The following is a 20,134-nucleotide window of genomic DNA, read 5'->3' on the forward strand; positions in this document are numbered from 1 at the left end:
AATTAATTTAATTCTGTATTATTAAGATTTCTAAGATTAGAATTTGACTTATTAGATTTATTTTGATTATTAATTAAAATTTTATCTTGGCTAGTTGAATCATTAGTATTTGTTAGATTAGTTTTATCTTGATTATTAATCTTTTTTAAGTTTGAATTTTTCTTTAGATTTGTCGAATTAAATATTTTATCAAGTATTTTATCAATTTCATCCATGTTGTCTTGGTCATTTTCTTTAGTTGAGTTTTTAATAATTTTAATTATTTCTGAATTTTTAAGATTTAATTTTAAATTTTTAGTATTTAAATTAAGTTTATCATTTGATTTGAATTTATCAAATTGTCTTTATTTTTAATTTTGAATTTTGAATTATTCAATGTTATCTTATCTTGATTAGTTGAATTTGAGTTTTTCTTTGAATTTGAATTTTCATAATTAATTTTTTCATATTTATTAAAATTTAATTTTTTATTTGAATTTTCAGCAGTATTTAAGTTTTCATTTGAATTTTCAGAATTATTATTTTCAGATTTAAAATTTGAATATTTATTTGAATTTATTGAGTCAGAATTAGTTAGATTTATTTTATCCAATTTAGATTTATCTTGATTAAATAATTTATTAAGATTATGATTAATTTTATCTAGTTTATTGGAGGAAAATTTTAATTTATCATGCATAGGGGTATTTTTGGAAATAATATCATCATGTAAATTTATAAACCTATTTTCGAATGAACTATGATTGTAAAAAATTGGATTTACATGAAATATAAAATTACTAACCTTTTTCATAATTTTTCTTATTGGGCAGTGGTTCTTGTAGTGTTCAAACTCCTGGTACTTGAAACATTTAATGTGATCTTTGCTCCTTCGAACTCCGGACATCGATTTCTCCTTTGTCGTCGATGGTGTCGTTCGATTCTTATGAGTAGGACACTTATTTTTATAGTGTTCTCTCTCCCTGTACTTGAAACAAATTATGTGAAATTTACAGACCATAATTAAAATTTATACCTTGCTCCCCCTCAATCCTTGGCCTGCTTGCTCCTTTGGCGATTAGTCCGATCAGAGCCTTCTGCTTTGATACCAATTGTAGGATTGGTGGCATCGATAGAGGGGGGGGGGGGTGTGAATATCGATCTGTCTTTTCGTGTTTGTTCTTTCATTTGTTCTATCAGAGTTAGTTAGTAGCAGCGGAAATATAACAATAAAGACGCAAAAAAGAACACCGGCAGTTTACTTGGTTCTCAACCCCCCGAGTTAGTATGTCCAAGGCCTAATCATGGGGGTGCCCGTCCACTAGTTTTTCTCCTTTCCGAAAGTCTTCCGGAGGTGGAGAAACTGCTTATAGTTTGTTTTATAGTCACAAATAATATGAAGACTTAGCATATATATAAAACAAACCAAACAAAAAGGATGATGGTCGGTCCGGAAGTCCTAAGCGCAGTGCACTCCTGGAGCTTCCCCGATCGTAGAACTTCACGGTGTAGCTTTTTAAGCGCAGAGACGGTAATAGTATGAAGAATCGATGTTTTGAAGCTCTAATCGAAGTCCCATTGATCAAGTGATTCCAGGCACCTGGATCAGCCCTGGGCACCTGATCTCAGCCTCATCCCATCCAAATTCATCGCACGTTATCATGTTGATGAGATTTTAGTCTCGGGCGCCTGGACCATCTCGGGCGCTTGGATCGGCGCTTGGATCAGTCCCGGGCGCCTGGACAAGTCCTAAGCGCCTGGAAACATTCTAGGTGTCTGGATTTGCCTAGTCCAGGCTATAGTGCTGATTGCTTTTCGTTTGCTTCTGTTTGCTCCTCCAATCTTGCTTCTCGCTCCAGATTCATGCAAGACAAGCATACAACAACAAACAAGCAACTTAAGCCTTAATCCTGTAAGTCTACTTAACCTACTAGGCTTACCTTTTACTTGGAGGTCCCTCCTCAGTCTACCACTTAAGGGTCAATCCCTTAGGATCAAGCCGTACTCTGTAAGTCTACTCGACCTATTAGGCTTCATCCTTGGAGTTTACTCCTTCAAGACTTCCCATTACCTAGGATTACCTTCCACTAGGATTTTCCATTGCCTAGCTTTACTCACTAGGATTTTCACCACCTAGCTTCACTCACTTGGACTTTCACTACCTAGCTTCACTCATTGGGGTCTGACTTTACTTACCAGAACTTTCACCACCTAACTTCACTCACTAGGGTTTGGATTCACTTATTGAGACTTTCACCACCTAGTTTCACTCACTAGGGTTTGGATTCACTTATCGGGACTTTCACTACCTAGCTTCACTCACTAGGACCTGATTTCACTTACTAGGACTTCCACTACCTAGTTTCACTTACTAGGGCTTCCATTGCCTGACTTCACTCATTAAGACTTCCCTTTGCCTAACTTCTAGTTAGGATTTTTTCTTGCTAGTCATCCAGTCTCGACTAGACTTATCTCTTCTAAACATCAAATCTTGTTTGGATCAACCCTTGGCCAAATAAACCAGACTTAGGTACATTGTCAAACATCAAAATCCTAGAAGCTGATTGCACCAACATAATATGCTTTCCTCTCTAAAAAAAATGATGAAGTGTAATTTAGATGAAAAGCGATTAAGAAGGATTTTTGTTCCTCAGCCCTAGGTAAGTCCTTGGAAAGCTTCGAGCACTTCTTCATTGGAGAAAAAAAAAATTTTGTGTGAAGTTTTTAGCTTAATACCCTCTAGTGCTTATATAATAAGCTCTCCATGGACATATTTTGTCCACCTACAATAGATTAGAATGCCCTCCAGATGATTGAGAAAGCCCACAATTATATCACTAGATGATTAGAATTCCACTTTAGTAGTCAATAGGAAGTTATATTTAGTCAATTGTTAAACAAAAACAAAAATTGTCCTCTCCATTGAACCCTTGCACTTAGTTGTCTCTTTTGTCGACTGACGTGCTCCAATCGATTAAATCTAATCCATATTCCCTCCTTCACTTGGCTTACACCCTCATAAGCTTTCGTGAAGTGTCAGGATTTCCCTTAGTTAGGTAGGAGCTAGTCTACTCTTACCTAACCAAACTCATTTTCTTACTTGCTTAAAGACACAAGTTCTTGTAAAGAGTATTTTGATATAATAGTGCTCTATGTATAATAATTTTAATTAAAGTGAATAGTTGATTTTTTATATTGTAGCATTGACAGTAGCTACTACACGTTGTAGTAGCTACTTCGTAGTTGCTACAATAATATTGGAATAAGGGGTATTTTTGATATAAAATATATAGTGTGGTGTCTTTTTGACTTGTTTTTTTTCAAAAAGGGATGCATTTTTGATGAATTGTGTAATTTGAGACTATCTCTTTCTAGACTACCCAAACACCACCTTATTTCTTTCGGTTTGTGCACACAATCTTCGCAATCACATTTGCAACTGCTCAATGCTCCTTGCTTTAGATGGACTCCGACCCATTTAGCACAAACCAACTCATCGAATCTGTTGAGTTAACGAGCTCTGCTAGCTTCATTTGCACTATTTTGAGTCCCAGCATGCTTGATGCATATATAAGTAACACATATCAAATCTAACTTAAAACCCTTTGAAGTTGAGCAATTGGGAGCATCATTTCTTTAGCATTTACATGGTGGACTAGTATTAACTATATCCTCTATATTTTATTGATGGGATCTTTCATTATAGAAGTTATAGAATCCAAGTAATTCCTTTTTGGCTTTGTATATGAGCTCTATTTTGTTTTTGTTTTGGCCTTTTTTGGTCTTGGTTAGAAGGGATGTGGTATTGATGTCAAGGATGCAATCACTCCATGCATTGACACACTTGTGGTTCTCGAGTTGTACATCATATCTGTCTGATTGTTATGATGCTCTTGTCCTCTTCATTTGACAAAGGCTTAGAGATGATAGGACGCTAGACATATATGTTGACTCTTCATCTGCCCCTCTGTCCCTTTAGTACCATGCCAAATATTTATACTGATATAAACTGTCAAATATCAATACAAACAAATAAGATAACATTGTTGAACATGTTGCATTTATAAGTAATATCATATAATTGATAGTTACTATGTTTATCACATACAAGTTACGCTGCTATATCTGGTCTACTGTTTCAGTCACAAGAATTGCTCTTCTTTAGTGGAGGAAAATCATCACAAAACCCTATGTTATGTTCTTAGATCATGAAATGAACTCACCCAATTTTTTTCATTTTTCTTGTATGGCCCGCTATCCCACATATGCATCCAGCTAGCTCACATAGGTGCTTGCCTAGCTCGCTTAGAGACCAAACTACATAAAGGGATTGCATATCACGTGTATGCAATGCTATACCTTGTCTAAAGTGCCTAGGCGATCCACTTATGCAACTACTTGGATAGTTTTGGAATATTTTCAGGACTCCCATTCACCACATGAAATATTTTTAAAATTGTTCATAGATATACATTTGTACCTATGTTGGGTACTTTCTTTTTCAACAACATTGACTAACACCACACCCTAATCAAATCAATCCATTATACTGTATCCACTATTGTGGCTTCTTTTTTGTACTTTGCTTGTTGTCCACTTTATCTAGTGTTTAATGTCTCAAGACTTACCTACCACAGAAGATTCACGAGGCCAATCTAGTGAAAGGACATAACTGATAAAACATTCCTTTGACACAATATACACCAGCGATTCAACATCAACCCATGAGGTACCCAAAAGCCCATAAGTGTTGTGGGGTCTGAGGCTCTAGGTCGCAAAGTGAGACATATACCTTATCGAAGTACAACGTTTTTGGTATAAATTTTTACAATTCAAATATATATATATATAGGAAATTTTCATCAAAATATTTTACTAATAAAATCATGCATAGAAATATGTTGATTAAAAGCATGGAATAATTTTAAATTAATTTATACATATATATATATATATATAATGAGATAATTTTATTAGAGTTTAATTAAGTCTATTTTAATTATCTCTACTATAGTTAGGAGTTGATTGAAATTATTTACTTATGTTTTATTTAATTAAAAGCCTATTACTTAACGTCTCCGATCGCAGTGCTCGCACGAAGCCTCCACAGTGGCTGGGCTCGCGCGATGCTTACTCCACGGCCGCAAGGCTTGCGCAATGACTCTACTGCGGTTGCAATGCTCTCATAAAGCCTCCGCTGCGTCAGTTGGGTTTGCACGACGAGTCCTCTGCGATCACGAGGCTCTCGTGAAGACTCCACTGCGATTCGCGCAACACGTTCACTATGGCTGCGAGGCTTGCGCAATGCTTTCGCCTCGACTGCAGGGCTCGCTAGACGACTCTGCGGCTGCAACGAGGGATGGGCTTCAATCGGGCGAGCAAAATTGCGCCTTACGTGTGATTGTTGCCTCTCAAAGGCATGTACTTAAGTGCGCTTCTTTGAAGTAGTGCGCCTGAGTCAGATTAGTAGTGTGCCAGAGTAGTGTGCTCTTTGCTTGGTTTCCAGAGGATTGAAAAAGGAGATTAGTTACTCTCATCAAGTCTTAAGGAGATTAATTACTTGTATCTTCTCTTTAAGATGGAAGAATTTACTTTATTCTCTTCCTTCTTTTTACTATAGTAGTTGCAAGATCTATTACATTTTCCTCTTTGTCTACAGTAGTCATACTTTCATGATATCTTTATTTGAGGGGTCTACTAATGAAGGAAATTAGAGGGATGACCAATACCTCCCATTTATTTTGAGGGGAGAATATTCAACCTACTAATGTGTTGGTCCCCCTGTTTTGTATAATGGGAGATCTGTTCAATACAACAATATCAACCAAGCCTTATCCCACTAGGTTATGGATCCTTGTACACTATTTTGCTATTTAATCTGGTTATAGTTGGATTGACATTACCTACAAACTATTGAGGAATCTATATTTCTATGCTGGCCTATTTTGGTAAATGTTTTCTGCTTTTTCCATTCCTTTAAATGCACAAAAATTCTGTTAGATAATATTCGAACACAAAATTTCAGTGATGCTATATTTATCATCTGATTAGGATTGGAACCCCAGAACAAACAAAGAAAAATTTGCTGCTTCTTCAGTTGAGGTACTCAGGACAGTTGATGAGACATTAGAAGCATACTTTCAACTGCCGATACCTGTACACTCTGCCCTGCTCCCTGTGTTGCTGGAGGGACTTGATAGGAATCTACAACATTACGCAACAAAGGCAAAATCTAGATGTGGTAAGTTTCCTCGTATCTGTATTTGTTTCTATATCTCTTTGATCAATAATCTTTGTTTTCAGGTTCTCGGAACAATTTTTTGCCTGAATGGCCTCCTTTAACCAGATGTGAAGTTGGTTCCAAGTTATGGAAGAAAAAGGAGAAGACACATATCTCGGGGAAAAAGGGATTGCAAATTGGGTCAACTTTAGGTCTACCACAGCTATGCGTACTCATTAATTCACTATATTATATCTGCAAACAGTTGGAGAAACTGAAGAGGAAAATAACCTCTTTAAGGAATGCTGAATTAACTCAAGTAGATTCATGTGATGGATTGCAGACCAACTTTGAGCTCTCTCTAGCAACTTGTCAAGAAGGATTGCAGCAACTTTATGAGACGATAGCCTACAAGGTGATGTTTGATGATCTGAGTCATGCTTTTTGGGATACTTTATATGTTGGTGAGACTTCATCGTCAAAAATAGATTGTTTACTAAAAGAACTTGATCCTGTTCTAGTGACGGTATCAAGCACAGTGCATTCCAGATTAAGATGTCGTGTGATAACTGCACTGATGAAAGCCTGTTTTGATGGGTTTCTGCTAGTTCTTCTTGCAGGTGGCCCATCACGTTCCTTCACTCTTCAAGAGTGTCAGATAATAGAGGATGATTTCAAAGCGCTTAGAGATCTATTCTTGGCTGATGGAGATGGTTTGCCTGAAGAGTCAGTTCAGAAGGTTGCAGTTGAAGTGACCAATGTACTTCCCCTATTCCACACAGATACTGAGAGCCTCATTGAGCAATTCAAGCAGATGATCCTAGAGAAATATGGTTCTGCAGCCAATTCTAAGTATCCCTTTCCTCAAAATCCAGGTCATTGGAGCCCAACAGAACCCAGCACGGTTCTACACGTGCTATGCCATAGGAATGATGAGGCTGCGTCGAAGTTTCTCAAGAAGACTTACAACCTTCCTAAAAGGTTGTAAATTTTTGCATGGTGCTGCGACCATGGCATAACAATACCTAATTGTTCTGCTGCTATTTCTCTAATCTCACCTCTTGGAAGAATATAGAGATTCACAAATGGAATTTCATTGTGAAAGGTGTAAAATAGATAATTCTTCAGTTTTACTTGAATTGCCTTGGCCATCACACCACTTCTTCAATATCAGACTTCCACTGGAGAGCAATATGCTGAATTATGGCTTCATAATCCTAACTTAAATGGTTTTATTCTTCAATATCAGACTTCAATTGAAGAACAATATGCTGGATTATGGCTTCATAATCCTAACTTAAATGGCTTTATGCTGACAGCTGGGTGGTGTTGATGACATTGTTGGAGCAACGGAAATGCTGGTGAGCACCTTAACTATTCTTCTTAAAATAAGTGGTGTCTTTGGCCGATCTCTAGATACTCATTCAATTCATTGTGTTTTATCTGACAGAAAATCTAAATAATAACTGTAACTTCTTTTACCTGCAAGATGGTGTTTACAGTCTGTGCTCCCAATGTAATATGTACCTGGTTACCTATAAATAATATCCACTTCTCATCCGTTGTGCATCGGACAGAGCTATGCTTCAATCAATCGTGCTTTTCTACACTGTTACTCTGATTCCCTTAGTATCTGTTTGATCACTTTTAGAATCTTTTACACGACCAATAAGAGAGTTAGAGTGTCAACTTGTCTTTTTCACGTCTCCAGTGTGACCATTAGAACTTTCACTTTGCAATTCCATTTACAATGGATCATTCCATTGTGATATATGTCATGTGATGACGCTGTGCATTGAAAGAAGGCTTACGGACAGTTACATTATTTAAGGGAACATCTACTGGTTTCGCTCATATTCATCTGTACATGTTGACTTGCTCTAATAAATTACTGCAGAAAAAAAAAAAATACTCTAGGAAATGGTCTGCTAACGATGGAGGTTGGATGACTGACTAGTTCAGTGTAGGAAAACCACCTCGACAATATTTAAATATTTTTTGCATTCATTTTGTAACTGATCAGTACTATGTCAGATTCAGGATGACTACAAAATTTGCTGAGAAGAAAATTTTTTGCTTATAAAAGTACTGCTCACGCTTAAGGAGCTCTAGTTAAGAGTTTTCATTTTTCTCGATCATGATTGAGAGAGAAGTTTAGATAGTTTTAAAAATTTGGTAAGCAATATGTTTTTCTGTTTTTTTTCATACTTTTGTTCTTGCATTTAGTGAATAATGCTAAGTGGGCCCTAAATCTAGTGTAATGATAATAATGGTTAGGTCTTCAATGGATAATTAAGGGAATTAAAATTCGAGTTTCAGTTATAGTTACGGCGTACTGTAGGTGAAATGCGAGTCTAAGAATACTGACCATTTGGATGAATCTCCATTAATATTTCCTGATTAAATTTAAAAAAAATAATTATATACATGATTCTACCATCATTAATAAACATACCGGTTCTTATTAAAAATTTAATTATTAAAAGTTCAAAGTTTAAGAATCCATCACTTCTCGTCCTATGGCATTGGTACAACGATATAATATTTTCTTAATTTTTCATACATTTAAGGATCGAGTTTTAGTTTTGGTGAATTAACGGATAAATTTTCCTATGGCAATGGACGGTTGACCTAAGAATATTGGATCAATAAGTCATTCATTGCGAGTACTTCTCGATTTATCCTGGTGGTCAATAGGAAACTTTTGTATGATCAGGCCAGTCATCCCAGAAGGCTGAGTATTTGATGCCAACTAAATACCTAGTGCTAATTAAAAAAAATCCATTGCTTTTCATTGATCCCAAATTAATCGAATAGTTCTTTCCGACTTCAACTCTAATATAAAATGATAGAGTTGATGCAAACTTATCTTATCGATACAACTGATCAACTGATTTAAGGTTTAATATGTATGACAAGAGATAATAATATTAAACAGTATACTTGAGGATAATGTTGGTGCAATTTGCATTAATGATTTAACTCAGATTTTGATAAATTATAAGTGGATTAAAGTTAGTGTGTTTGTGATCTAATTGCTTTACCAAGTGTGCAGGAGTTAACGGATATGGACCTGACACCACGCTGAAATTCAGCTAGATCCGCGAGATCCGATAGCTGGTGTGAAGTCCAGATTGGTCTGTGGAACTCAATATCTGGTAGGAAGTCCGGTTTGGTTCGCGGGAAATGACAACCAGTAGAAGTCCAGTTGGATCTGTAGACCTGACAACTGGCGAGAAGACCTGGTAGGTCAAAGGCAAGTCAAGCGACTGCATTTGGTAAGTAAAAGGTAAACAACTAAAGGAGAGATTTAGTGAGGATGCGTTCCCAGTAGAGGGAACAGTAGACATCGGTTCAACTTAGGTCCATTTGGAAAACCTAAGCTGAGACCTTGACTATATCCTGGTCTCGGGGAGACAAAATCTACCCGAGATAGAATCTAATTAATGTTACTACCTTATTGTGCTAACTCTGTTTTGCAGGATAATTTTTATGTCTAGACTAACTCTTTTTCAGGAAAGAGAAGGTTGAAAAAGGGTTTTCTGAGCGCCCGAAGGGATCTGTGTGCTCGGACTTCGGGTGCTTGGACCAGCTTCGCTAGGCAGGGTGCTTGGCTAGGCATCCGGGCGGTATGGGTGTCCGGAGCTGGTCTAGGTGCCCAGACCAGAAAATTTATCCAGAAGTTGAGTTGGAGCGCGTCAACTGGCTTAGCCCACGTCAACGGTCCAACGCCTGGAGGGGTCTGGGCGCCCGGAGGTGGATAAACTTTGTGGATGAAGTTTTGATGAGAGCTTATCACGTTAGCACAGTCTAGGTTAGCACAGTCGAGAGGGATTCGGGCCTCAGACGGACCTATGAAAGAAGTTTTTGATCAGCAGCTTCAGAATAACATTTGCTACGACTTTCATATTCACGCTGCTCCGAAAAGGTTCTGACGACACCGAAAGGTTGCTCCGAAGTTCGAAAAATGAAGACTTCTTCATATTTTCTTTCTATTTTTCGGTAACGTTTACATTTTAGCTATTGTACTTAACTTTGTAAATCCATTTCGAATTGATAGTGATTACCTAAATTTGGGATAATGGTATAATGGTTAGGTCTCTAATGGATAATTAAGGGAATTAAGATTCGAGTCTCAGCTACGACGTACTATAGGAGAGATGTGAGCCTAAGAATGCTGACCATTTGGATGAACCTCCATTAGCATTTCCTGATTAGATTAAAAAGAAATAATTACATGTATGATTCTACCATCATTAATAAACATACTGGTTCTTATTAAAGATTTAATTATTAAAAGTTCAAAATTTAAGAATCTATCACTTCTCGCCCTATGGCAATGGTACAACGACATAATATTTTCTTGATTTTTCAGACATTTAAGGATCGAGTTTTAGTTTTGGTGAGTTAACAGATGAATTTTCTTTAATGAACGGTTAACCTAAAAATACTGGGTTAATAGGTCGCTCGTTGCAAGCACTTCCTAATTTACCCTGGTGGTTAGTGGGAACCTTTTGTATGATCAGGCCGTTGAGTTTTTGATACCAACTAAATACCTAGTGCTAATTAAAAAAATAAATCTATTGCTTTTCACTGATCCCAAATTAATTGAATAGTTCTTTCCGACCCAACTCTAATATAAAATGATAGAGTTGATGTAAACTGATCTTATCAATACAACTGATCGACTGATTTAAGGTTTAATACGTATGATAAGAGATAATAATATTAAACAGTATACTTGAGGATAATATTGGTGCAATTTGCATTAATGATCTAACTCAGATTTTGATAAATGACAAGTAGATTAAAGTTAGTGTGTTTGTGATCTAATTACTTTACCAAGTGTGCAAGAGTTGACGGGTATGGACCTGACACCAGGCTGTAATCTAGCTAGATCTGCAGGATTCGATAGCTGGTGTAAAGTCCAGATAAGTCCATGGGACTTGATATCTGGCGAGAAGTCCGGTTTGGTCTGTGGGACCTGACAACTGGCGGGAAGACCTAGCGGGTCAAAGGCAAGTTGAGCAACTGCAGTTGGTAAGTAAAAGGTAAGCAACTAAAGGAGAAATCCAGTGAGGATGCATTCCCGGTAGAGGGAACAATAAGCGTTGGCTTAGGCCCACTTGGAAAACATAAGATGAGACCTTGACTATATCCTGGTCTCGGGGAGACAAGATCTAATTAATGTTACTACCTTATTGTGCTAACTTTGTTTTGCAGAATAATTTTTATGTCTAGATTAACTCTTTCTTAGAAAAGAGAAGGCTGAAAAAGGATTTTTCGGGTGCTCGGAAGGGATCCGAGCGCCCGGACTTCGACCGCCCGGACCAGCTTCGCTGGGCGGGGTGCCTGGCTAGGCATCCAGGCGGTCCGAGCTCTCGGAGCTGGTCTAGGTGTCCGAACTAGAAAATTTATCTAGAAATTGAGTTGGAGCACGTCGACTGGTTAAGCCTGCGGCAACGGTCTGGGTGCTCGGAGGTAGACAAACTTCGTGGATGAAGTTTTGATGAGAGCTCACCACATCAACATAGTCCAGGCATCCAGGAGGGATCCAGGCGCTCAGACGGGCCTATAAAAGCATCTTTTGACCAGCAGCTTCAAAACAATATTTGGTACGACTTTCATATTCGCGCTGCTCCGAAATGACTCCGACGACACTGAAAGACTGCTTTGAAGTTCGAAGAATGAAGACTTCTTCATATCTCCTTTCTATTTGTTGGTAACATTTACGTTTTAGCTATTGTACTTAACTTTATAAATCCATTTCGAATTGATAGTGATTGCCCATTGAAAGCACTCTCACATGTGAGCCTTGGAGTAGGAGTCGACAAAGACTCCGAACAAAGTAAAACTACTTGTGTTAGCGTGTATTTTTGTTCTCTCTCTTTTTCACTGCGTGATTTGTTTTAAATCGTAATTTTGTATTAACGCTTTTCACCCCCATCTATCGTATTTATGGTCCTACATATAACTATGTCATAGTATAAAAGGGCTAGTGGGATGAAATTGATAAAAAGTCAAGGAATTGTAGGATCGAGATGCGCTAGAGGAGGGGGGGGGGGATGAATAACGCTCGTATTTTTTCACACTTTTCGGAAAATAGAGAATAACACAGCGGAAATAGAAAGTAAAATAAAACAAATGCTAATAAGTATTGGTTTTACTTAGTTTGGAGCTTGTGACGACTCTTACTCTAAGGCCCGCAATCGTTGATCGCTTTCGTTGGGCAATTCACTATCAATTCAGAAATTCTAATTATAAGGATGAGTACAAAAAGTATAATTTGAATGCTTTACAATAATTATACCGACTATTTTTGGAATTCGGAGAGTCTTGATTTTGGTCATCAGAGTCACGTCGCGGAGTCGTAGGATCGTCCTTGAAGCAGCGCACAAGAGAATAATTGTAAGAATGAGTTATTGTTGATGCACTGCTCGAAGAAGACATTTATAAGTTGTTGAAGGCGCCTTCAACCTCCTTAAAGGCGCCTCCAGCTCAGATCTTATCCCCATAGTTTCGGTCGTCGATAACATCTACTTTCCATGAATTTTATCTTCGAAGGCGCCTTCAAGCACATGGAAGGCGTCTTCCATCTCAACTCCAAAGCGCCTTTGGGCACCTTCGCGCCTCTCCGCGTAGGCTTTCAGCCAAGCCTTCCGAGGCACCTCCAGCACTCCCGGAGGCGCCTGAACATTGTTTATCCGAGCCTTTTATGTTCTTTTCTCTTCCTGTAAGATATGTTAGTCTAAAATACCAAACATGCTCTGTAAAATAAAGTTAGGACAATACATAATGATTAATAGAACTATTTGACAATATTCGGACTGCCCGGTTTTGACTTTTAGATTTCCCGAAAACCCTAAGTCGAACCGATGCCTACTATTCTCTCAACGGGGAAAGCGTCCTCACCTACTTCTCTCAGGAGAAATTACCTTTTGCCAGATCAACCCTCTAGACCGAATAGACTGTTGCTCAATGTTCGAGACGTCAGGACTTCATGCTAAACGTCTGATCTTGACTCATCCAGTCTTCCACATGGTGTCCGCAACCTCGGGATTTTCACCTATAATCTGTGACCTTAGGATTTCGCCTGACGCCCTCGACTTGCTAAGACTTTGCCTAGTCCCTCGGACTAGGACTTTATTGTCTAACCATAGCTAGGAATTTCCTTTGCCTAAGATCACTTAAGACTTTCCTACACACTTAGTTCAACTCGTTAGATAATAAGACAACTTAACTTTGAATTCTTTGTTATAATCAAAATTTAGGTTCGATCGTCTGGTGCTTTCTGCACTAACAATTTTCCCCTTTTTGATTATGACAATACGATTCAAAGTTAAGTTAAAATAAGTAAAACCAGATAGATGACAAGTTAAACTAAGTATTCTTCAAAGTAGATAGAAACTTTTTAAAAATTTCTAAGTTTTTGAAATAGAATTAAGAATTTTTAAAGAGTTCTAAAACTCCTCTTGAAACATAGCATTTTCTTAACTTTTTCTTTAATAGAAAACCTTAACTCCATTCTTAGATTTTAAGAACCTTTTTTAAGTACTAAGCTTTTGAAAAAGATTTCTTATATAAACTTAGTTAAGTACTTAACTTTCGAAATATTTTGATAAAAACTTTAGTTAAGTACTTAATTAGCTTTAAAAATACCTTAAGTATTTAATTAGATTTTAAAAAGAATTATCAAAAACTTAGTTAAGTACTTTGCTTAAAAAATCTTTAGTTTGAAAAGAGTTTGATAAAAATTTTAGTTAAGTACTTAGATCTAAAAGAAATTTAGTTAAAAAGATAAAAACTTTAAGTACTTAATTAGCTTTAAAAATATTTTTATAAATACTTTAAACTTTTAAAAAGATTTATAAAAAAACTTAGTTAAGTACTTTGCTTAAGAAATCTTTAGTTAAGTACTTAGCTTTGAAAAGAGTTTGATAAAAACTTAGTTAAGTACTTAGATTTAAAAGAAGCTTAGTTAAAAAGATAAAAACTTTTTATCTTAAGTACTTAGATTTTGTTTTTAAAACTTAGTTTAGTTTTTTCTATTATTTAACTTAACTTCTATTATTCCTTCCCCTTTGACATATATCAAAAATAATCTTAGAGTTAGATAATTTTTTTTATCTCCCCCTTAATGCCAAAATTTTAAGTGAATACTTTTAAGTTTGAGGGGGAAGTTCTTGTCTCTTATCCTAGAGTCCAAGCATGTAAAGTAAAAGAAATTTTTAAAAGAAAACTTTAAAACACTCATATACTTTCCTTAGAATAAATGTCTAACATTTATTTACTAGTTGTTTACCATAAGGTAGTAGCGTTCACTTGGTTAGTCAAGTTAAGTTTTTGATCCAATTAGTTTTGATTAAAAAGGATTACTCAACTTGATCAATTTGAATTGATATTTATTGCCCAGACTTATGTTGATGCACAAACATAAACATTCTGAAGTCCAGGCAATACCCTATGCATCTCACACCATTCTAAGTATTTTTTATACACAAGCAAGTATTCCTAGTGTGCTTGTAAGATGCTCTGGCTGAAACCTATGGGTATATGCTTTATAGGGGGAAAGACCTAGGTTAAGTTCAATCTTTAAAAGGACTAGTAAAATTGAGAGTTTTGAAGAAAACAAAAAGATTTTATCCTAAAATTTTAAAATCAAACCGATTTTGAAAAGTATTTTTTAAAAACCATAACTTTTTGAAAAAAAATAGAATTTGAAAAATATTTTGAATCTATTCTATTAAGCACATGCTTAATTGTCTTCTAAGTGTACTGAACTTGAGTTCAGATAAGAATTTTGTGAAGATGTCAGCTAGATTTGATTTGGACTCAACATAGTCAAGTACAATACTACTCCTAGCAACATGATCTCTTACAAAGTGATGCTTAACCTCTATGTGTTTAGTCCTTGAGTGATGGATTGAATTTTTAGTTAAATTGATGGAACTTATGTTATCAATTGATATTTTTATATTTTTATATTTTTATATTCTAATTGATAATCTTTTAAAGTGTGTATCATCCATAATAGTCGAGATACACATTCTCACAAGCTATGTACTCTACTTCAGTAGTAGATAAAGCAACATAATGTTGCTTTCTACTAGACCAGCTTATTAGGCACTGACCTAGAAATTGGTAGCTTTCACTTGTACTCTTTCTATCTAGTTTGCACCCAGCATAGTTTGAGTTAGAGTGCCCAACTAAGTTAAATGTGTTAGTTCTAGGGTACCAAATGCTTACACTTAGGGTTACTTTAATATATCTAAGTATTCTTTTTTGCATTAGTTAAGTGTGATTCTTTTGCACACGATTGGTACCATTCCTACTACAAATAAAATATCAAGTTGACTTACAGTTAGATACAGTAGACTTCCTATTGCACTTCTATAATATTTTAAGTCTACTGATTTTTCTTCTAAATCAGAGTCAATTTTAACATTGGTTACTATAAGAGTATTTATGTTTTTGGAAATTTTCATTTCAAGCTTTTTAATTAATTCTTTAGAATTATTTTGTTTGAAAAACATAAATTCCTTCTTTTGTTTGTTTTATTTGTAAATCTAAGAAAAAAATTAAGTTCTCATACTAGGCTCATTTTAAATTTATTTTTGATTAATTTAGTGCTTTCTTTTAAAAATTTAGTGTTGGTTGAGCCAAAAATTATGTCACCTACATAAATTTGAGCTATAAAAATATCTTTTTCTAAGATTTTAATAAATAAAGTTTAATCTATTTGACCTTGTTAAATCTCTTAGATACTAGGTATATTGATAATCGTTCATACTAGGCCTTAGGTGGTTATTCTAATCCATATAAAGCTTTTGATCCTGTCTAGAAGCTGAGAAAACGAACCTGCCGGTATGACGTGTCTGGAAGGTTGACCGCATCCTCATGACCCGGTCGATGAGCTGTCCGCTACGTTGACCAGATCGTCAGAAGTCCTCCTCCGGTCAACTGTACCTGTATCCAGCGACCGGGTCCCCCCGGTCTCTGGTGCCTCGGTGCTCGAGGCGAATTCCACAAATGCATAAATATCCGGATAATAATAGAATATTGAAATAAATGCAAAGAAGGTACGAGAACGTACCCTGGCCCAGGGGGGCGCCCTCGGATGGGTGAGTGAGCTGGTCGTGAAACTGACCGAGTCGTCGTGACCCGGAAGGGTGGATGCCTCTGAACCGACCGAAGAGAAGCTGGGTCCGGAGGTGACAACGCGGAGCCGAATGTGGCATGGGTCTGAAAGGTGACACACAATCGGAATACAACGGCGACAAGACCGGCGTACGACATCGGCTCGTAGGCGTAAGCCGGAACACTAGGCAAAGTCGGCACCAGGACTGCCGGTAAGTGCCGGAGGAGGGCTGCTCTGCGTGTAGAGGCTGCCTACGAGGGAGCTGCTGTGCGCGCTGAGGCTGCCGGCGAAGGAGGAGAGGAGGAGAAGAAGGGAGCGCCGGCGGAGAGCTGGAGAAGGAGAAAAAATCTCCTTGATGGTTGGCGGCGGCCCAAAATCACGAACCCCTCCCCCCCTTCTCTCTCTGTGAACAGTGCTTAAAAGCACTCCAAACCCTTAATGAGCCCAAAAGACCAAAACGCCCTTTGACCTCCCATTAATTCCTCCCATGCCATTCTCATATCCGGAACACAAGCCTCCCCTTCAAGTCTAGTCGAAGGAGGCGTGAGTCCGACTGACTGGACAAGTCTATCGCAAAGGGCGGAACCGCTCACGATATCAAAATCAAATCGCTGAACCCAAAGTATACTGTCTCCCGCGACCGGTCGCTATAATAATGATGTCGCATGAGATAGTACTCGTGCCGAGCGGATCAAATCTGTAACCGGACCAATGCCTAGTATGCAGCCACGAAGATACCGACCGGACGATCTAAGTGATGCCGATCGGGTGGATAGACGCTGAGCAGAAGATACTGAGCGAACGACAACACGCTGAGTGATCGACATGTAAACTGACAGCCGACCGAGCGGCACGTGGGACGCTGAGTAGACCGGCGCGAGGCCGGGCGTGCGACCTAGATCAAGCGGTGTGGCCGAACGGATGATCGGAAAGATGTCGATCGAGTGAGTAGACGGCGAGCGAACAACGCCGAACGAGCGACAGAGAAAATGACGATCAGTCAATCATGAAATGCTGGCCTGACGTGCTGAATGAGCAGCATCGAGAATGGTCAACGAGCGAACATAAAATGCTGGTCCGCCAGTCGAGTAGTGAGGAGTTGGCAATGCTGAACGAGCGATCAGAATGATGCCGATCGGATGCATAGATGCCGGACGAATGCTGTCGTGCGAACAATCGTAATGCTGCCGATCGGATGTATAGATGCCGGACGGACGATGCCACGCGTGCGACTGCGGTGACGTCGATCGGTCAGATAGATACCGGGCGGACGATGCCGCGCGTGCGACCGGAGTGACGTCGATCGGTCAGATAGATGCCGGGCGGACGATGCCGCGCGTGCGACCGGAGTGACGTCGATCGGTCAGATAGATGCCGGGCGGACGATGCCGCGCGTGCGACCGGAGTGACGTCGATCGGTCAGATAGATGCCGGGCGGACGATGCCGCGCGTGCGACCGGAGTGACGTCGATCGGTCAGATAGATGCCGGGCGGACGATGCCGCGCGTGCGACCGGAGTGACGTCGATCGGTCAGATAGATGCCGGGCGGACGATGCCGCGCGTGCGACCGGAGTGACGTCGATCGGTTAGATAGATGCCGGGCGGACGATGCCGCGCGTGCGACCGGAGTGACGTCGATCGGTCAGATAGATGCCGGGCGGACGATGCCGCGCGTGCGACCGTGGTGACGTCGATCGGAAGAATAGATACCTGGCCGCGACGACTGCTCGACCCCGGACGGGGGAGATAGATGATCATGAATCTGGTCCGTGACCAGCGAAGGCCGCTCAACCCCGAACGGGGGAGATAGAATATCTGATAACTAGTCCATGCAGCGGTCTTCAAGGCGGGGTTTTATAGTCGCCGGTTCGACTCTCGATATTTAACGTCGGAGCTCGACGGTCTTCAAGCCGGGGTTTTTATAGTCTATATCTGATAACTAGTCCATGCAGCGGTCTTCAAGGCGGGGTTTTATAGTCGCCGGTTCGACTCTCGATATTTAACGTCGGAGCTCGACGGTCTTCAAGCCGGGGTTTTTATAGTCGCCGGTTCGACTCTCGATATTTAACGTCGGAGCTCGACGGTCTTCAAGCCGGGGTTTTTATAGTCGCCGGTTCGACTCTCGATATTTAACGTCGGAGCTCGACGGTCTTCAGGGCTAATTCAAACCCGGCCGATCGGCTCGGGGTCTTCGCCATCGAGCCCGTGGCAGCCACGGGCTCGTATATAAACCTCCCGGCCGAACGGCTCGGGGGCCTTCGTCTTCGAGCCCGTGGCTCGGATATAAACCTCCCGGCCGAACGGCTCGGGGGCCTTCGTCTTCGAGCCTGTGGCTCGGATATAAACCTCCCGGCCGAACGGCTCGGGGGCCTTCGGCTTCGAGCCTGTCGCTCGGATATAAACCTCCCGGCACGGGGCCTTCGCCCCGAGCCCGTGGCTCGGATATAAACCTCCGGCCGAACGGCTCGCTTCGTCTTCGAGCCCGTGGCTCGGATATAAACCTCCCCGACGGCTCGGGGGCCTTCGAGCCCGTGGCTCGATATAAACCTCCCCGACGGCTCGGGGCCGAGCCCGGCTCGATATAAACCTCCGGCCGAACGGCTCGGGGCCTTCGAGCTCGTGGCTCGGATATAAACCTCGGCCGATCGGCTCGGGGCCTTCGTCCGAGCACGTGGCTCGGATATAAACCTCCCCGCCGATCGGCGGCTTCGAGCCCGTGGCTCGGATATAAACCTCCGGCCGATCGGCTCGGGGCCTTCGACCAGGTGGATCGGATATAAACCTCCCGGCTGCTCTTCGACCTCGAGCACGTGGCTCGGATATAAACCTCCTACCGAACGGGGGCCGTTCGAGCCCGGCTCGATATAATCCTCCGACCGATCGGCTGGGGCCGAGCCCCTGGCTCGATATAAACTTCCCGGCCGATCGGCTGGGGGGGCCTTCGGGTTCGAGCCCCTGGCTCGGATATAAACCTCCCGGCCGATCGGCTCGGGGGCCTTCGGCTTCGAGCCTGTGGCTCGGATATAAACCTCCCGGCTGATCGGCTCGGGGGCCTTGGCTCGAAGGACTACTACAAATCACATAACTAACCGAGAACAGATAACGGAAAGACTGACCTAGGTCATGAGGATAGCAGAACTATCCAGCGTCGTCCATCTTCACGTTCCAGATCAGGCGCGTTCCCACAGACGGCGCCAATTTGATCCTGTCTAGAAGATGAGAAAACGAACCTGCCGGTATGACGTGTCTGGAAGGTTGACCGCATCCTCATGACCCGGTCGATGAGCTGTCCGCTACGTTGACCAGATCGTCAGAAGTCCTCCTCCGGTCAACTGTACCTGTATCCAGCGACCGGGTCCCCCCGGTCTCTAGTGCCTCGGTGCTCGAGGCGAATTCCACAAATGCATAAATATCCGGATAATAATAGAATATTGAAATAAATGCAAAGAAGGTACGAGAACGTACCCTGGCCCAGGGGGGCGCCCTCGGATGGATGAGTGAGCTGGTCGTGAAACTGACCGAGTCGTCGTGACCCGGAAGGGTGGATGCCTCTGAACCGACCGAAGAGAAGCTGGGTCCGGAGGTGACAACGCGGAGCCGAATGTGGCATGGGTCTGAAAGGTGACACACAATCGGAATACAACGGCGACAAGACCGGCGTACGACATCGGCTCGTAGGCCGGAATGTGACAACGGCGCGTAGGCCGGAACACTAGGCAAAGTCGGCACCAGGACTGCCGGTAAGTGCCGGAGGAGGGCTGCTCTGCGCGCGGAGGCTGCCGGCGAGGGGGGCGCT

At 40.6% G+C, this 20,134-nt stretch overlaps 1 pseudogene; it reads left to right on the top strand.

Moving 5' to 3' along the window:
• LOC121992397 overlaps positions 1-7,706 on the top strand; it is a 50,115-nt pseudogene extending 42,409 nt beyond the window's left edge.
• Positions 7,707-20,134: the final 12,428 nt, after the last annotated feature.

Source organism: Zingiber officinale, chromosome 6B (assembly GCF_018446385.1).
Source record: "Zingiber officinale cultivar Zhangliang chromosome 6B, Zo_v1.1, whole genome shotgun sequence".
Classification (NCBI taxonomy): domain Eukaryota; kingdom Viridiplantae; phylum Streptophyta; class Magnoliopsida; order Zingiberales; family Zingiberaceae; genus Zingiber; species Zingiber officinale.